At 43.4% G+C, this 17,410-nt stretch overlaps 1 protein-coding gene across 2 annotated transcripts in view; it reads left to right on the plus strand.

The window, feature by feature from the left end:
* The window catches only part of LOC308291996 (sodium- and chloride-dependent taurine transporter-like), a 70,811-nt gene that overhangs the window by 17,046 nt on the left and 36,355 nt on the right, over nt 1-17,410 (plus strand). The window lies entirely within an intron of this gene.

Consider the following 17,410-nt stretch of genomic DNA (forward strand, 5'->3'; position numbering starts at 1 on the left):
TGTACTGGTCTGTTCCTGTTATTGTTATTCTTGTTTTGTTTCTTGTTTTATGTGAGGACAACGGATGAAATTTTGCTCTAAGCTAACTCCGGCTAGTTTACACTGCGATTTTTGTACATTTGTATTTATTATGCAATATGTCACTGTCAATGTGTTCATTAACTGGCACTGTCCTGTCTAAATAAATAAATGAAATGAAATGAAAAAGATACAGATACAAAAGATTAAAAGATTTGCTAAAAAAAATCACGATGTTTCAAAAATGGCAGATCTACAAGCTCGCAGCGTGGCACTCGGTGCCGATCAATTTTGGTAAATGTCTATGGGAAAAATGAATGGCTGTTTTTCTTTTTTTCTTTTTTGCTGCACCAGTAAACCATGCCCACTACTATGCCTTATTGTAATATGGTACTACAGGATGATGATAATCAGTTAACCATTCACTGTACATGATGTACTGATGTACAGTATATTGTAAAAGAAGCATAACAGGTATGTACACAAACCCATGTGTGCATAAGGTGCAGCCCCATGTGTGCATAAGTTGCAGCAGTTGGATATATACATATATATAGAACATGCAAAGAAATGTCACATGCAGGTGACATGTAAAGGTTGTCACACACACATGAATGTGGGTACTCCAAGCTCACAGCGCGCCGCGCGGTGCTGGATACCACACTGAACTAAGTATAATCAAGTGAATACTAATGGCATGTGGCGTAACTGCATGGATTTCTACACAGTGAGCAAGGGTGTCACACCAAATTCTGGGCCCTGGGTGCAACAAGCCCAGGGCCCCCCATGAATCTTCTTTGTCGGTGGGGGGGGGGGGGGGGGGAGGGGTTTAACCCATTTAGATTGGGAACTAGCATTATTACTCATTTTGTGCTTTAACTATTGAAAAATATTTTTGAAAAATCGTGATTTTCTTTGTCAACTTTTTCATGTGAAGGACCCCCAAAATATATGTTTGGCCACAGTCCCCCATCCCAAAATATTTATTTACAGGGACCCCCCAGAAGCAAAATTTGAGTTACAAATGTTCGCTCAAAAATACATATATTCAAAGATTTGTACACCTTTTCACAACTTTTTAAAAAAAAGCTCACAGTGCGGCAGCTGTGAGCTTGTAGATCTGCTATTTTTCAATAGCTAAAGTATAAAATAGTTAAGGCCCCATCCATCTTGGACCCTTGTAACTCAGTCCCACTCCCCCCACCCCCCCCCCCCCCCCCCTGTGACGCCCCTGACAGTGAGGGCCATTCTTTCAACATAAGATGCTGTATTCAAGTTCAGGAGAGTTTGGACAAAGGCAATTCTCTTGAATGCTGCCTTCAGGACGCATGGCATGGAAAGGGGGGGAATTTTGCAGTTCTTTCACCATAGTAAAAAATGCATTCATGGTCTGGAGAGAGGGCACTTTTTACAGATGAATAAAAGGGCAGGGGTTCAAGTGATGTCTGTGTGTGCACCGGCCTGATGCTGTACAGTACTAAAGTAAATGTACTCATTTACTGACCACCGTTGTTCCTCACAGAGCACGTTGAATGTCTTTGCGTTGAATGGTTGCTCTGCTTGGCCTTGCAGAAGAATTCTCCCACAATGCATTGAGTGGTCCGTTCTGGGGCGCTGCCCACTGCAGCCCCCGGACACAGCCCAGCATTCTTTGTTCTGCTCTGCCCACTGAACCCCTTGAACCCTAGCATCCATATTCTGAACCTCCTGAACCCTAGCATCCATATTCTGCAGGGGAATGTTTGCCCCCCAAAATTTGCCGATCTACAGTACATAATAGGGATGGGACGATAAGCGAAGCAATGATGATGTAGCCTACTCTGTCAGCTACCATGAGCCAACCCACACTTACAAAATGATCAGGGGTAATAAGGTGAGCCCGCACGTAAACTTGTGGATTGGCTATTTTGTTTTTTCACAAAGATATTTGGTGTAGCGGCGATAATAAAAGAAAAACACAGAGCATGCTGATGAGAGCCGCCGCTGCAGTGAAGTTTACTGGGAGTCCCCCAGGGATCTGTACTAGCCCCCCCTCCCCAACTTTTTCCCCTCTACACTAAATATCTTTCGCTCCCAGAATAGGAACGCTATAGGGTTACGATTCACTGCTGTATAGGGGCAGAAACCTCTTATTTCCACCCTACAAGAGACCAATTACAATTACAATGTTATGCATTTAGCAGAGTGACTTGACAAAGAGCGAGTATCAAAAAACGGAAGAAAAACGCAGAGTAAGCATGAAAATAAGAGAGTGCAGAGCGAGAGAGAACAATGTAGTGCCTCAAAAGAAACTAAGGACACCAATTACGCGAAGATGAGTGTAGATTTAGAAAGATTATACCCCGAGAAAGATTAGACGCAGTAATTTGTTGGAATTCTGCATGGTTGGACAAGACATGCTGTGTGCAGACATTGTGTGCTTCTGCTGAGGTGCAGGGATGTAAAGTAACTAAGTACATTTACTCAAGTACTGTACTTACAGTAAGTACAATCTTTACTTCACTGCAGACTATCCAGTTTTCACTAAACTAGTGAAAACAGCCGATCTACAAGCACACAACGCCTCGCGGTGTGAGGCGTTGTGTGCTTGTAGATCTGCTGTTTTCACTACTGTTGTGCGACATCCTTGTATGATGAAGCAGGGCTTTACTTTGCGAAGAAACGTACACATTTGAAACTTGGAGATACAAGGTTTCTTCCCCCGACAGTGACGATATTTACACCCACCGTATTATGTTTGTGTGCCCATGGATTCTTGGGACATGAAAAGTGTGCCCATGCAGAAAAAAGTTTGAGTGTATCTTGTACACCAGGCCCATTGCAAGATACTTTTACTTCAGTAAAAAATGTTTACTTTTTCCACCACTGGTGTGCCTCCCCTCCCCTCCTCCTCCTCCTCCTCCTCTCCTCTCCGCTAGCTAATTGGACAGCACTCTCTTCATTAGTCTGTTCCTGTGTGTGTGTTGTGCAACAGCACATTACTCAGCACTGGCTTGTTATGGGGGAGGACCAGCATGGAACCATGGGAACTGGCTGTGGAAAGAAAGAGGACTCACATGTTGTTAGGACAACTTTGTTTTTCTTTACAATAAGGGTTCATATTTTAGATCAGGGTTCTTCAACGTTTTCAGGCCAAGGACCCCTTAGTCGAGAGAGAGATGAAGCAGGGACCCCCACCCACAACCTGTTCATAGATTCCATATAGTTTCATCATTTGACGGCACAATCATCTGTGTATTTTGGATTCATGTCAATTTGTGTTTCCAGATATTTAACCACTTTGTCATACTTGATACACTTGACCTTTCACTCAGTACTTAGTCTGCTCTTTTTCCCCTCTACAGCAAAGCTCTTTGCCAAAAATAGCCTATCTACAAGCTCACATCTACAAGCTACAAGCTTGTGAGCTTGTAGATCTGCTATTTTTGGCTAAAGTTCTCAGAATATGGATGCTATGGTTCAAGTGGTTAATATAAAAAAGAACAAAAAAGTTTCCATCTCACAAAGATTTAGAGGACCCCCAGTAGTAACTCTGAGGACCCCCTAGGGGTCGCGGACCCCCTGTTGAAGACCGCTGTTTTAGATAGTCATTAGAGAAAAGAAAAGATGAGTGTTAAAATGTTTTCATGTACTTCTTTCTATCGTTTTAGTGATTTTAACCATTTTGATTTGCATGCAAGTCACTTGTATGTTTAGACACAATAAGCCCATTCCCAAGATGCACCATATAATCTTTCATGGGCAGATGTGACTTATGGGGGCTGGTGTCAATAGTAACAAAGAAATTGCCCGCTTATTGTGTCTAAAAAGACATACAGTATATAGCCACTTGTACGCCAATGCAACAATAGAAAGCAGTAAATGAAAACATTTTAACACTCATCTTTTCTTTTCTCTAATTACAATCTATAATATGAACCCTTGTTGTAAAAAAAACAAAGTTGTCCTTTAAGTAAAAGTGCACATGATACATGTTGGCATGCTTGTCAAAAACATAGCAGACAACAATGCCTCCTCTAAATTGAGCGGCTTCGAATAGGCCTAATAGCTGAAACTGAGCGAGTGTTTGGCCCTCCTTTTGGAGAGGCCGGCCATTTGAAGGCCCCTCACAACCAACTTGTGCATGTGCCATAGGCTTCCAAAGATAAAAAACAAAAGTTTACATCTCTAGCCTAGCTGTAAATGCATGTGCTTAAGCACGCTCAGACGCACACACTCACACACACACACACACACACTCACACTCACACACTAGAAAGGCCACACCAAACACAGTAGTAATACGTTGCAGACCTGGCTGTGTTGTTATGAATTGCTGAGTTTCTGGTTGCCGTGGAAACCCAGTGCAGGGACATTGCCTGACACATTAAGTTGCCTAGCAATGCAAACGGTTCTCCTGCAGACGTTACATCCTGCTGAAAACACGTCAGGCTTTTGTTTGGTTTTGCCACCAGGGACGTGCAGAGAATGTTATAGAGAGTCAGGGGCTGAACTTTCTAAAAGGTTCCTTTGGTGAAAATATCGAAAATAGCATGCAGACCTCCAAGCTCAAAACGTGTGGCAGTGTGACGCGTTGTGAGCTTGGAGGTCGGCTATTTTCGGTGCTTGATACCACACTGAACTAAGCATAATCAAGTCAATACTGGAGATGTGGCGTAACGGATTGGATTTCTACACAGAGAGGTCAATTTATATCAACATAATTTGCTGCATTCAAGTTCATGACAGTTTGGACAAGGCAATTCTCTTGAATGCCGCCCTCGGGTATGGCATGGAAAGAGGGCATTTGCATTTTTTTCACCATAGTGAAAACTGCATTCATGGTCTGGAGGAGAGGGCACTTTTTACCGATGGGTAAAAGGGCAGGGGCTCAAGCCCCCTTTGATGTCTATGTGTGCGCGTGCCTGCTCGCTAGCAATCAGAATCTGAATTGTCTTTTATTGTCACATCGCAAGTTGACAGGTGCAAAGAATTGGGTTGAATTAGTTTTTGTGCAACAAGCGCCATCGTTTTTTTTTTTTTTTGTACGTGAGAAACTACTGGAGATCGAGTATCAACGTATTTGTCAGTTTTTCAAACACAGAGTACCACAAGGTTAACCTTAAAGCCAGTGGTGGAAAAAGTACTCACATTTTGTGCTTAAAGGAGCTATAGTCAACTTTTTCTTGAAAAACGGATGCTAAAATAAAAATAATGTTTTGAAAATGTTTTATAAAAAAATAAGCTTCATACATGTGTTTCTATTCAAAAATGACCACAAAAAGCGTAAAATAATGATAAAATAATCATGTTGGCCATTGTAGGGACTTTTTTTTACATCCCTTATCAATCCATAGAAGAGGAATGTAAACAAAGTCAGTCTGACAATGGCCAAAATGATTATTCTATCATTATTTTTACGCTTTTTGTGGTCATCTTTGAATAGAAACACATTTATGAAGCTTAATCTTTTTTCTAAAAAAAAAATTTTTTTCTGAAACATTTTTATATTTAGCGTCCGTTTTTCAAGAAAAAGTTGACTATAGCTCCTTTAAGTAAAAGTATCAATACTGCAATGTAGATGTACTCCGTTACAAGTAAAAGTATGAAAGTGTTGACATCAAAATGTACTTAAAAGTACGAAAAGTAAAAGTACAAAATGTTTGAAAATAGCAGATCTACAAGCTCACAGCGCATTGTGAGCTTGTAGATCGGCTATTTTCAAATAGCCTAGGTATGAAATAGGGCTAACTAGTAACTAGTAACTAAAGTTTTCAAATAATTGCAGTAGGCGTAAAAGTACAATATTTGGATCTGAGATGTAGTGGAGCAGAAGTAAAAGCATTGGAAATTGGAAATACTCAAGTAAAGTACAACTACTTCAAAAGTGTACTTAAGTACAGTACTTAAGTAAAAATGTAGTTACTTTACACCAATGCTTAAAGCCCTGTGTCCAGCCTCTGTGTGACACACAGGCTCACACAGACAGAGCGGTAACTCCTACACCAGAGGAGAAGAAAAAAAAAAGAAAAAAATCCACCTGTTTCGGCCGGCTGACCTTGACTCATTGGACACTCCTCCCCCATATCAGCAGCCGGGGGATTATTTCCAGTCATTGTGGTGGGGAGGGGAGGGGTGTGTGTGTGTGTGTGTGTGTGGGGGGGGGGGGGGGGGGGGGGGGGAGTGCGTCATGCGAGAGCGGAGCCAGAGATTGATACCGATGAGACACTCACTACTTACTGTAGTCTGATGCCAGTTTTAAACTGGGCACCACCACCACCTCACTCACTACACGATGGGTGTAGGCAACCTTAGAGGCTTAGACCCATCGTTCCAACGTTGGCACAGCAGGGGAGGGTCGATAATAACTGGCACAAAGCTGGCATAAGTGTGAGTTAATATTCAACAAAAAGTTTACTCTGTTAAATTAAGTCACAATTTGTCATTTATCCCTTTGTCAATCCCAGAATGTTGTGACAGCCAGAAGTCATCCTCACCAGTTGATTCTAATTAATTAACGAGCCATGACCGCTTGGCTTGGCTCTGGTTAACGATAATTGACACTGGCAAGCTGGCAAGTCGGAAAATTGGTTGCGGCGTTACCAGTGGAAATTTGTTTTTTGTTTGTAATTAAATCCTCAAACCCTGTATACTGTAGCCTACTTTTGCCATATGTATGATGCTTTGGTGCGTCACGTTGTGAGCTTATACAGTAGATCGGCTGTTTTAGCTGCTTTCGTGTGACGCTGTAAAGTATGATCAAGTAGGGCATTCATTTACGAAAATACACCAAAAAGTCAGAATATGGAGATAAGAGGTTTTCTGCCCGACAACAACAACATGTTTAATGAAATAAAATGTTTTAGGAAAAAGGCATATTTAAGGCCTGTCCATACTATGACCGAAACCGCCGTTTTCGGTCAAAAGGTAAAGTTCGACTACAAAATGACGTCACTTGTGACTTCTGAAAAGCATTAGACCGAATGAGAGTTCGGAAATTTGCACTTCGGAAAGTCCAACTCGCCGAACATTTCGGTCAAAGTATGGACAGGCCTTTACTCGCAAACAGTGGATTGGGACCCATTTTGGGTTCCCAACTGTTTGGGAATCAGTGATCTCTAGACCAGGGGTCTTCAACGTTTTCAGGCCAGGGACGCCTTAGCTGAGAGAGATATGAAGCAGGCTACCTTTTAACAAACCATAGATTCCAGCTTCCGGGAAGATGGCGGATTGAGTAACAGCCTGAAAAGCAAGCTCCCCGATAGTCGGAAAATAATCTATGCAAAACAACATGTAAGATAAAAACATTTAAAAAAAAAGTGTGTGGAAGAAGCTAGGGCGACTCTAGAACCGGTAAAAAACACATAGTGGTGCTTAAAAACAAGTATTTGAGAGAAATAAGAAGAAGCTAAGATGGCGACAGCCGAGCAAATGGCGGAGGTGATCAGAGGACTCGCTGACATCAAACAAAACATGGAAACTTTTAGACAAGAAGTGAGACAAGACTTTGTAAAGTTGAAAGAAGAAATAAGGAGAGAGAACCAAGAAGAAATAAGGATGCTAAAAGAAGAAATGGACACGCAGCAGCAGAAGGTGAGCGGAGAGATGGAGGAACGAAAAGCGGAGATAGCGGAGGTCCAAAGCCGAGTGTCAGCAACGGAGGAGTGGCAAGTAGAGGCGAGCGAGTCGGTGGAATACCTGGAGGATCGGGTGAGGAGACTACAAGAAAGGTTGCTGGACATGCAATCGCGGCAAATGAGAAACAATATAAGGCTGTTCAATTGTCCAGAAACAGCAGAAGACGGGACAAACATGGTTGACTTCATAGAGCAACTGTTGTGGGCTGAACTCGACCTACCAGAGGACACGGAGCTACATATCATGCGAGCCCACCGAGCCCTGACGCGAAAACCTCGGGACGACGCGGCTCCCCCACGCTCGATCATTATCAACTTCCACAGATTTGATGTAAAGGAGTTGGTTCTCAGAAAGGCGTGGGCTAAAGAAACAAAGGTGGCCGGGAAGAGGCTCGGATGGGACCATGACTACCCACCAGAAGTGGTCAAACTTAGAAAGGAGTATGTGCCAATTAAACGTCTGTTAAAACAAGAAAAAATCACGTTTCAATCGCCATATACAAAGCTAAAAGTCCAGTGGGACGACGGAACGAAGTTGTATACGTCCGCGGCAGAAGCAGCGAGGGATATCCGAACCAGAGGCTACAGGGAGAGGACAACACCGCGGACACGGGCTCCAGAATCGACGACGGGGGGCGTGGAGGCGGCGCTGGGCGAGGAGACGACGCAGGATACGGAGAAGATGCAGGACGAAGAGGCGCAGCAAGAACCGGGAACGGAGAGGACGGCTGACACGGCGATGGAGAAGGACAGACGAAGGAAGGAAAACGTGGAGAGATGGCAGCGTGTGTTGAGGAGAAAGACGGGAGAAGAAAAAAGAGGAATGTTGAAAAAGGGGAAAGACAGGAGGCAAGAACAGTCAAAGAATTGGCACAGTGGCCCCCAGCCTGTGCGCCTGAAGACACCACCACCGCCGCCAACACCACCACCATCAACGACACCACCAACAACGCAGACACGGGTCGTAGACCCGGCGGCGGGGGACGTGGAGGTGTCGCTGGAGACGGGAGCAGGGGATGTTTAGTTTAGGGGGATTGTGTAGTTTTTGATATGTTTGTTGTTTTTTTTTTTTTACTCTTCTGTGTAGTTGGCTAGACGCTGGAAGGACCCAAGAGTAGGGAATATTTTCAGGTCTAGAGAGGGGGCCCTGTCCATGATGGGGACAAACCCCTCAGTTTAGTTAGAGAGGGTAGGGGGTAGTCGCCCCTAGGTGGAAGTCCTGTGTGTGTGTGTGTGTGTTTGTGTATGTGTGTGATTAGTGTAGTAGTTTGTTTGTGAGTGCGTGTATGGCATGACATTTGGATGTTAACATTATATTGGACATAAACAGGTAGAACAGATGAGGGGAGATAAGTGAATAACTGATGGTTAATATTATGGGAATTATTTGAACAAAGGATGGTTAACAAGATGTGTATAGTGTCAATGAATGTAAATGTGATTAACTCTCCAGTATAAGGAGAAAGGGTGTAACGACGGACATGATGGTGGAAATGTTCTAATGAAAATGAAGATGGACTTGTGAAAAGGAAAAGAGGAAAAAAGGGAAAAAAATAAGACAAAAAAGTAAATCCTGTATATGAACAGTATGATGATGACTAATGTGAAGAGATGATGGATGCCATGGTGTATTTGTTTGTGTGAAAAAATCAATAAAAATTGAGTGAAAAAAAAACAAAACAAACAAACCATAGATTCCATATAGTTTCATTGTTTCACAGCACAATCATCAGGGTAATTTGGATTCATGTCAATTTGTGTTTTCAGATATTTAACCACTTGAACCGTCAATACTTAATAAACTTGACCTTTCACTCTACTTAGTCTGCTCTTTTCCCCCTCTAAACCAAACCTCTTTGCCAAAAATAGCCGATCAGATCTACAAGCGTTGTGAGCTTGTAGATCTGCTATTTCTGGCTAACGTTCTCGGAATATGGACGCTAGGGTTCAAGTGGTTAATATAAAAAACGAGTAAAAAAAGTTTTTATCACACAAAGATTTGGAGGAGCCCCTGTAGTAACTCTGAGGACCCCCTGTTGAAGACCCGTGCTCTAGACGGTGCATCACTGCTGGTAAAAGACTGAGTGACAGCTGAAGGCAAGTCACAGCTCCTCATCCAGACATCTGTCATATCAAAACTCCACTACTGTAACTCTCTCCTCACTGGCCAACCCGGCATGTGCACTTAAGCCGCTTCAGTTGATCCAGAATGCCGCGGCACGATTGGTCTTCAACCAGCCAAAATTCTCACATGTCTCCCCCCCTTCTCCACTCCTGGTTGCTGCCCGCACAGAGTACAAAACACTGATGCTGGCCTTCAAAGCAGCAAGTTATGACACCTCCATCCTTCAAAGTCTGACCGATCCCTACAACCCCACCCGTTCACTCAGATCAGCTAACACAGGGATGCTGACAGAACCTTCGCTAAAAAACCCAGAATGTACAGTTTATAGCTTCTTTAATTTTTGAATAAATATTTGACGTTTCTCTGAAAACTTAGTTCAGGATTTAGAAGGTGTTTTTAGAATCGCCTCAGTCCTAAATGGGTTAACTATGTAGTCTACTTTTTGAACGTCCGTAATGGATTGTACGCTTGATAATAATGACACAGTGCTGTGTTCAAGGCCGTCTGTCCCTGTGCCCACAGCATCTGACTGTGACAAAGAGAGAGGGCGGACAAAACTGCCAATCGTGGGCTGCCATTGTCCTCCCCACCCGTTTAAATGGCATGAGCACTTTAGTAGAGGTTTGGGTTGTGTATAGTTTTTTTTTTAAAAGATATGTTTTTGGGCCTTTTATGCCTTTATTGATAGGACAGTAGACTGACAGGAAACAGGGAGAGAGATGGGGATTGACACGCAGCAAATCTGGTGGGGCTCGGGTATCGAACCAGCGACCTGCTGCAGGCTACACAAAGCCTACGTGGTCTAGTGGGCGCCCCACAGGTTGTGTATAGTTAAAGGGGAATTTCACCCCTGGAAGAATTTGCAGTCACTCAAAAGTAGGAAGATTTGAAATGTGCAAAAAACTTGAACCCCCTGAATTTACCTTGATACACTCATATATAAGGATCATAAAAAACCTTGAACCATTACTATTGCAATTTCTTTTGGGTCAAACCTCATATTGACTGGACTATCTCCTTCAGCCAACAGAGCCCCCGCTTTTAATCGCTAAACATGCTCACGTGCGGCACGCATACGCTGTACGTGTGCTCGTTCACGCATGGATGGAACTGACTGACTCGCCCAGCAGTGTGTTGGGCCAGTTGGAATGTGGGAACGGCGGGCCCGTTGGGAATGGGGGAGGGGGGGTGATGCTGGTTTAAAAATATCTCTGGGAGAAGTGTGGAGGAAGGCCGGGGGGCCGGGGGGATTTCTGTGTGTGTCCGGGGGGGTCTGGACCAAAGTCACGTCCAAAAATAGCACACAAACACTAAGGTCGTTTATTGGGAGAAGTTATAGCGGAGTTACTTAGCGATGATGGGCGCTGCTTGGCCAGGCTCTCCTTCCCCCTGCTTTGAAACCAGAGCCGCGGAAACTTAGTTGCCGTCTACTGTACGTTGATGATTATTACTGTTTACGTGCTGGTTTTGAATTCTTGGGACTGTGAATCAAGTGCACGGTGGTTTGGAAAGTAACCAAGTACATTTACTGAAGTACTGTAAAGTACGATTAGGTGTTTGTGCTTTACTTCAGCCGTTCTCAACCTTTTCAGGCTGCGACCCCCAAAATAATCATATTTGAACTGGGGACCCCCCTCACCCTGACGAGCACTAAGAGTTGAGGCATTACATTTTGTATATCATGGTTCTATTGTGAAAATAGCCGATCTACATGCTCACAACGCCTCGCATTGTTGTGAGCATGTAGATCTGCTATTTTCACAATTACTGCCTCTAACATTTGACAATTTGGTCAATGTTTAATTTGTCATTTTAGAGGTATTAAAAATACTAATGTCTAATGTCACTTGTCTAATGTCTAATGACCCCCCCCCCCATCATTTCCAGTTTCCAATACCTCTACTTCTACTCCACAACATCTCAGATTCAAATATTGTACTTTAACTCCACTACGTTTATTTGAAAACTTTAGTTACTTTGCAGATTTTAAATATTACAAAACATACATTGACCACTTCATCCCTACGCTGTATACAGTAGACTTCGGCTATTTGAAAATAGCCAATCTACAAGCTCGTAGATCGAGCGTTGTAGATCTGTTATTTTCAAATCAATCTTTTTTTCCTCTATTGATTACTCTCCCCATGGAGACTTGAGTTCAGTAATATTTTTAGTAATATAGTTTTTTGTCACATTCCTAAGACAAAAAATGTAAATGTACCCCCATTGATTCCGGATGGAGACCTAAACGCATTCGGGTCCCCATCCGGAATCAATGGGGGTAGGGTTAGTAGATGTAATCAAATTGTTGTCTAGGAATGCGACAAAAATAAAAATATTATTGAACTCAATTCTCCATGGAGTGAGTAATCAAAAGGAAAAAATGCATTTTGGGGGTGAACTACTCCTTTAACTGCAATGGTGAATGGGTGTGTATTTGACTATTAAAGTTCATAATGGTTATTATACAGTATATTAATAGACATATGGCTTTTCAGAGGACAGCCTTAATGAGGAAAGGAGGAGACAGAAGTTCTTCCAGCTCAACTGGTTTGTCAACGTATATAGCTTTTATGTGAATTTCCCCCTTGGGGTAATAAAGGTATCTATCTATGTTGATGAGAAAGTACAGTATGACGATGGAACAATTAAGAACACAATTATAGTCAAAACAGATAATTATGAACATGATTGATGCATGATTAAAGGGCATGGCAGTATTTAAAGGAATGCAGTGTCACAATAGTTCCATGCAATGGAGAGTACAAACCAGCTGAACTTTGAGCCTGGGAATCTAATTATCCCCCGACAGCCGACGCCCAAGTGAGACTTATCAAGCCGGTGCACCCTGTCAATTCTAGTTTCCCCTTTTCCCATAGACGTACGTTGTTTAATGACAGGTTCTCAAACTTTTCAGGCCGCGACCCCCAAAATAATCATATTTAAACTGGGGACCCCCCCACCCTGACAAGTATTAATAGTTGAGGCATTACATTTTGTATAACACGGTTCTATATTGTGAAAATAGCAGATCTACATGCTCACAACGCCTCGCGTAACGCGTTGCGAGGCGTTGTGAGCCATTTGGTTCCATTTGTATACTGTCAGTCAAGGGGGAGACCTTGCAATGTAAATGTTGAAACCAATTATGACATGCTGTTTTTACCAGTCATAACAGTCTTTGTCCTGGTCCTTAAAACGTGTATTAAAATTTTAAAACTGAAAACTCCACTCCAGTGATCCATGGCAGGTTTTTTTGTGTTCTGTTGCATTTTGACTTGCAAAGATAATATACTGTACCTAGATTCCTGTTGGTGTCGTAGTTCATGAACTTTCCTGTTAATCGCCGCCTCTTTTTGGAGTGCAAGAACCACAGTGGTAAATGTCAATGGTAAGAATTGGAACAATAGAAACACAGTGCAAAGTAAACGGTAAATGGTAAATTGGAACGATACAAACACAGTGGAAAGTAATGGGTAAATGGTTTTGATTGATTGAAGAATTTATTAGAAGTTTGCAATAGAAAAAAGTACAGTTTCATGACAGTACAAATCACTGGTACAAGGTCAACTAAAAGGAGATCCTAGAAAGCCGAGGCTTATTTCCACAGGAACCACACTTTAAGTATCTCATATAACATTGAAAGACAGACGGATAGAACATAGTACTTTATCTAGGATAATATCAGTTTCAAAAGCATAACATCAAATACAAAAGGCAGAATACAAAGAAAAAGGGGGGGGGGAGCATGGGGGCTTAGTCTATTTACAAGTCACGGGTAGCTGCTGTCTGAAGGTGACTTTTCATACCAATTTTGAAGGAGGCTAGGGATTTGCTCTCCTTTAGGGCTTGTGGAAGGGCGTTCCACATGTTGATGGTATAGCAGGAGAACGAGTTAGCGCCTTGTTTAGTGTTAAATCTACGCTGATGATGATTAGTGGAGCTGCCTCTGGTGTTATGATCGTGAACATCCTTGACCTTTAAGAAGTAGTTTGTCAGGTACATGGGAATCTTGGAGGTGTAGTGTATCTTGTACACCAGGCCCATTGCAAGATGCTGTACTCTGTCAGCTACTTTGAGCCACCCCACGCTTTCGTGGTGATGCTCGGTAAGGTGGGTCAGAGGAGGGAGACCAAGCACAACCCTAATTAGTTTGTTTTGGGCTGTTTGGAGCTTTAGCTTTAAGGCAGCTGGGGCGTCGCGATACCAGACAAGGACTCCGTAATCAATGAGGGGCCCAATAAGAGCACCTCCTAGTGTCTTTCGGGATTTAATATTGATCAGTGGGGCAACTCTTTGCAAGAAGCGAATTCGTTGATTGACTTTATTGATTACCTTGGTGGTCATTTTTTCACTGGATAGGTTAGCCTCCAGGATGCAACCCAGGTAGCAGATGTGGTTTTTTCTTTCTATCACAGTGTCACCTACTTTAATTGTGAAGTTCTCAACTAGGCTAAGTTTCTGACTAGATCCAAAGAGGATACATTCAGTTTTGCCTAGGTGAATTGAGAGTCTGTTGTCATTGAGCCAGGTGCAGATCTTGTTAAGTTCACAGTTAAGGGCCTTTTCAACCTGCAAAATGTCTCTGCCTGAGACTAGGAGAGCCGAGTCATCCGCGAACAGAAACAGATTGCAGTCACAAGCAGATGACATGTCGTTTACGTATATTAAGAACAACAGTGGTCCTAGTATACTCCCTTGAGGTACTCCACAGTTTACTGGGAGGGGGGGGGACAGGGTTCCGTTGACTTCCACCATCTGTTCCCTCCCCACCAAGTAAGAGTGCATCCATCTCACTGCTGTGCTATCAAGACCAATAGCTTTGAGTTTTTCGATCAGAATAGAATGATCGACGGTGTCAAATGCCTTCTGGAGGTCCAGCATGACCATGCCACAATATTTGCCATCGTGAATTTCACGTTTGATGTAATCATTCAAATAGATGAGGCATGTATCTGTGGAATGGGACTCTCTGAAGCCAGACTGGAACTCGTAGATCAGTTTATTCTCTTCAAGATATCTAGCCACCTGTTCATAGACAATTTTTTCCATTACCTTAGAGATGGAACTAAGGATTGAGATTGGCCTGTAGTTGCCAGGGTCAAGTTTACTGCCTTTTTTGTGCAGGGGGGTTACCTTGGCTAATTTGAAGTCCTGGGGGACATAACCCTGCTTGATAGATAGATTAATAATATGGGTAATGATTGGGGCAATGGTGGCAGCTGAGTCTATGAGAAATTTGGGGGCAATTTTATCATGGCCAGCGGCCTTGAATTGAGGTAGGGTGCGCAGTTTTTTAAACACTTCATCAGTTGACACCGTGGCAAGTTTAAAGTTGTCTTTGCATACCCCAAGGTTCCTGTAGAATTTCGAGATGTGCCTAACACCAAACAGCCCAGATGGAGCGGGCAGTTTATTGACCAGATTTTTGGCCATGGAGGTGAAGTAGATGTTGAGATTTTTGGCTACATCAAGACTATCCGTGAGGAGGGTTATGGGAGTTTGGATGGATATGTTGCTGGCTATGGATCTGAGTTTAGCACCACAGCCTAGCTGGGTTTTAAATAGCTTCCATAGGTCTCGTGGTTTGTGGATGTTTTCCTCAACTTTCTCATCCAAGTAGTTTTTTTTGGCAGAAAGGATTAAGGAGGTTGTCCGATTTCTCAGTTTATTAGCCTCTAGACTGACTATTTCTAATTTGGCTTTAAGGTGTTTATTGGGGCCTTTTTTGAGTTTGTGATTATATTTGCGTTTCTCAGAGTATTTTTTGTCTCTGAGTTTCATTGATTCACAGATTTCCGAATTCCACCATGGCTGTGAGCGGGCTTTAACCCTGACCCTACGCAAAGGAGCCACTTCGTCTAGGGTAGTGTTGAAAATGGATTTAAAGCCTAGCCAGGCTTCATCGACCTGAGTGCTAGCTAGTACTGGGGACCAGTCAGATTTCTCCAGTTTGTGGTTAAAGGCTTCGCTAGAGTAGGTTTTGAGGTTTCTAGCTTCAACTGTTTTGTGGCCGTCAGCTTTGGACTTATGTATTTTGCGGGTGCAGTAAATGATATCATGGTCGCTTAGACCACCACATTCAATAGTCCCACTCGCGGAGACTTTAGATTTGTCTGTGGTTACAATGAGATCTATGGTGGTTTGAGAGTTATCTGTAACCCTAGTTGGCTTGGTGATGAGCTGAGTGAAACCCTGTTGATTACATAGCTTATTGAACTTTTTGAATAGAGGAGCTTCTTTACGAAGCATGTCTGTGTTCCAATCGCCAATAATGTATTTTTCAACATTGTCCACCGGTGCAAGGCTCTCCTCCAGTAACTCATAGAAATCATTTTGGTCGGGCGGTCTATAGATGGCACCGATTAGTATGTTTTTAGCTTTCTTAAGAATCACTTCCACCCATACAGTTTCTAAAGAGCTGTGTTGTAGGTCAGGGCGGGGGATATACTTAATACAGTTATGAACATACATGCATACACCACCACCAAATCTGTTTCTATCATTTCGGATGACCGAGTAGTTGTCAATTTCGATCTGAGAGTCAGTGATAGAGTCATCAAGTTTGGTCTCTGAGAAGGTTAGAAAATGGACCTTACCTTCGTGAACCATATGCTTGATTTGTTCAAATTTAGCAAACAAACTGTTAATGTTTAAGTGCATAATATGAATACCTCTTTTCACAAAGCGGCTGGCAAAGTCCATGGCGAGGTCTATGGAAGTGTTCGCAACGGCGTCGGTGGGGGAGGGGGGGTTGGTTGCAGTCTCTGGGGGCTTCAGAGGGGGACAAAGGGACAAAGGGGTCTCCATGAAAAGTTGGGGGATGGGGTGGTGAGGGCCCGTGGTCACCGATTTAACCCAGGTAGAAAACAGCGCTCTGGCCTTCTCCGTTAGCCAGCGTGGAGCAGAGTTAATGTAGACTCTGTTCTGGGGTGCTGGGTCCATGAGGGGGTCCACCGGGTCCATGAAGGGGTCCGCCGGGTGCGTCTGCAGGTCGGGTGGGTCGGTGGGGCCGCCGGGGTCCGGTGTTGTGTGACTTGCGTTGATGATGCTGGTCTCGTGCTGAGCTAGTCATGCGGGGGCGATCGCCGAGGGTTCACCGGGGGTCCGTGAGCCAGGGGGTCCTTCGACGATCCGTGAGTCCGCGGAGGCGACTGCCGTGTGATCGTCGGAGGTCGGCTGGTCAGGACATCTGGAGTAGCCCGTTGTTAGTCCCTCAGGATTCATCAGTGAGGAGCTAGCTAAGTTAGCATCGTTAGCTTCGCTGATCACAGACAAAGAAGGATCTGCCGTCGTCAATCCAGCTGCAGTAGCGAGAGCAGCTAGTCTTCGGGTCATCTGTCTGGTAGCTACAGGCCCTGGATTCGATTCTAAATCTCCTGATTGTAGTAATAATAAGAAGATCAAAGATCGACTCATACAACCATTCAGGGGTTTGTCTCTTTTGTTCCGGTTAGCAGCCAGCAGAGATTGAATAACATGAGATCCAAAGCTCGGGTGTTTAGCTACCGTTTTGGCAAGAAGATATAACTCACTGTGTTTTTCGTCCGTTTTGTCCATTTCCCATAAAAGATTCTCGTATTCCATTGGTGTTAGGATCTGTGGTGATTTATAGCATAAATCCGTGATCCATAGTAGAAATAGGAGAAAA

This window comes from Nannobrachium achirus (assembly GCF_963921795.1).
Source record: "Nannobrachium achirus genome assembly, chromosome: 9".
In the NCBI taxonomy this organism is placed as follows: Eukaryota; Metazoa; Chordata; class Actinopteri; order Myctophiformes; family Myctophidae; genus Nannobrachium; species Nannobrachium achirus.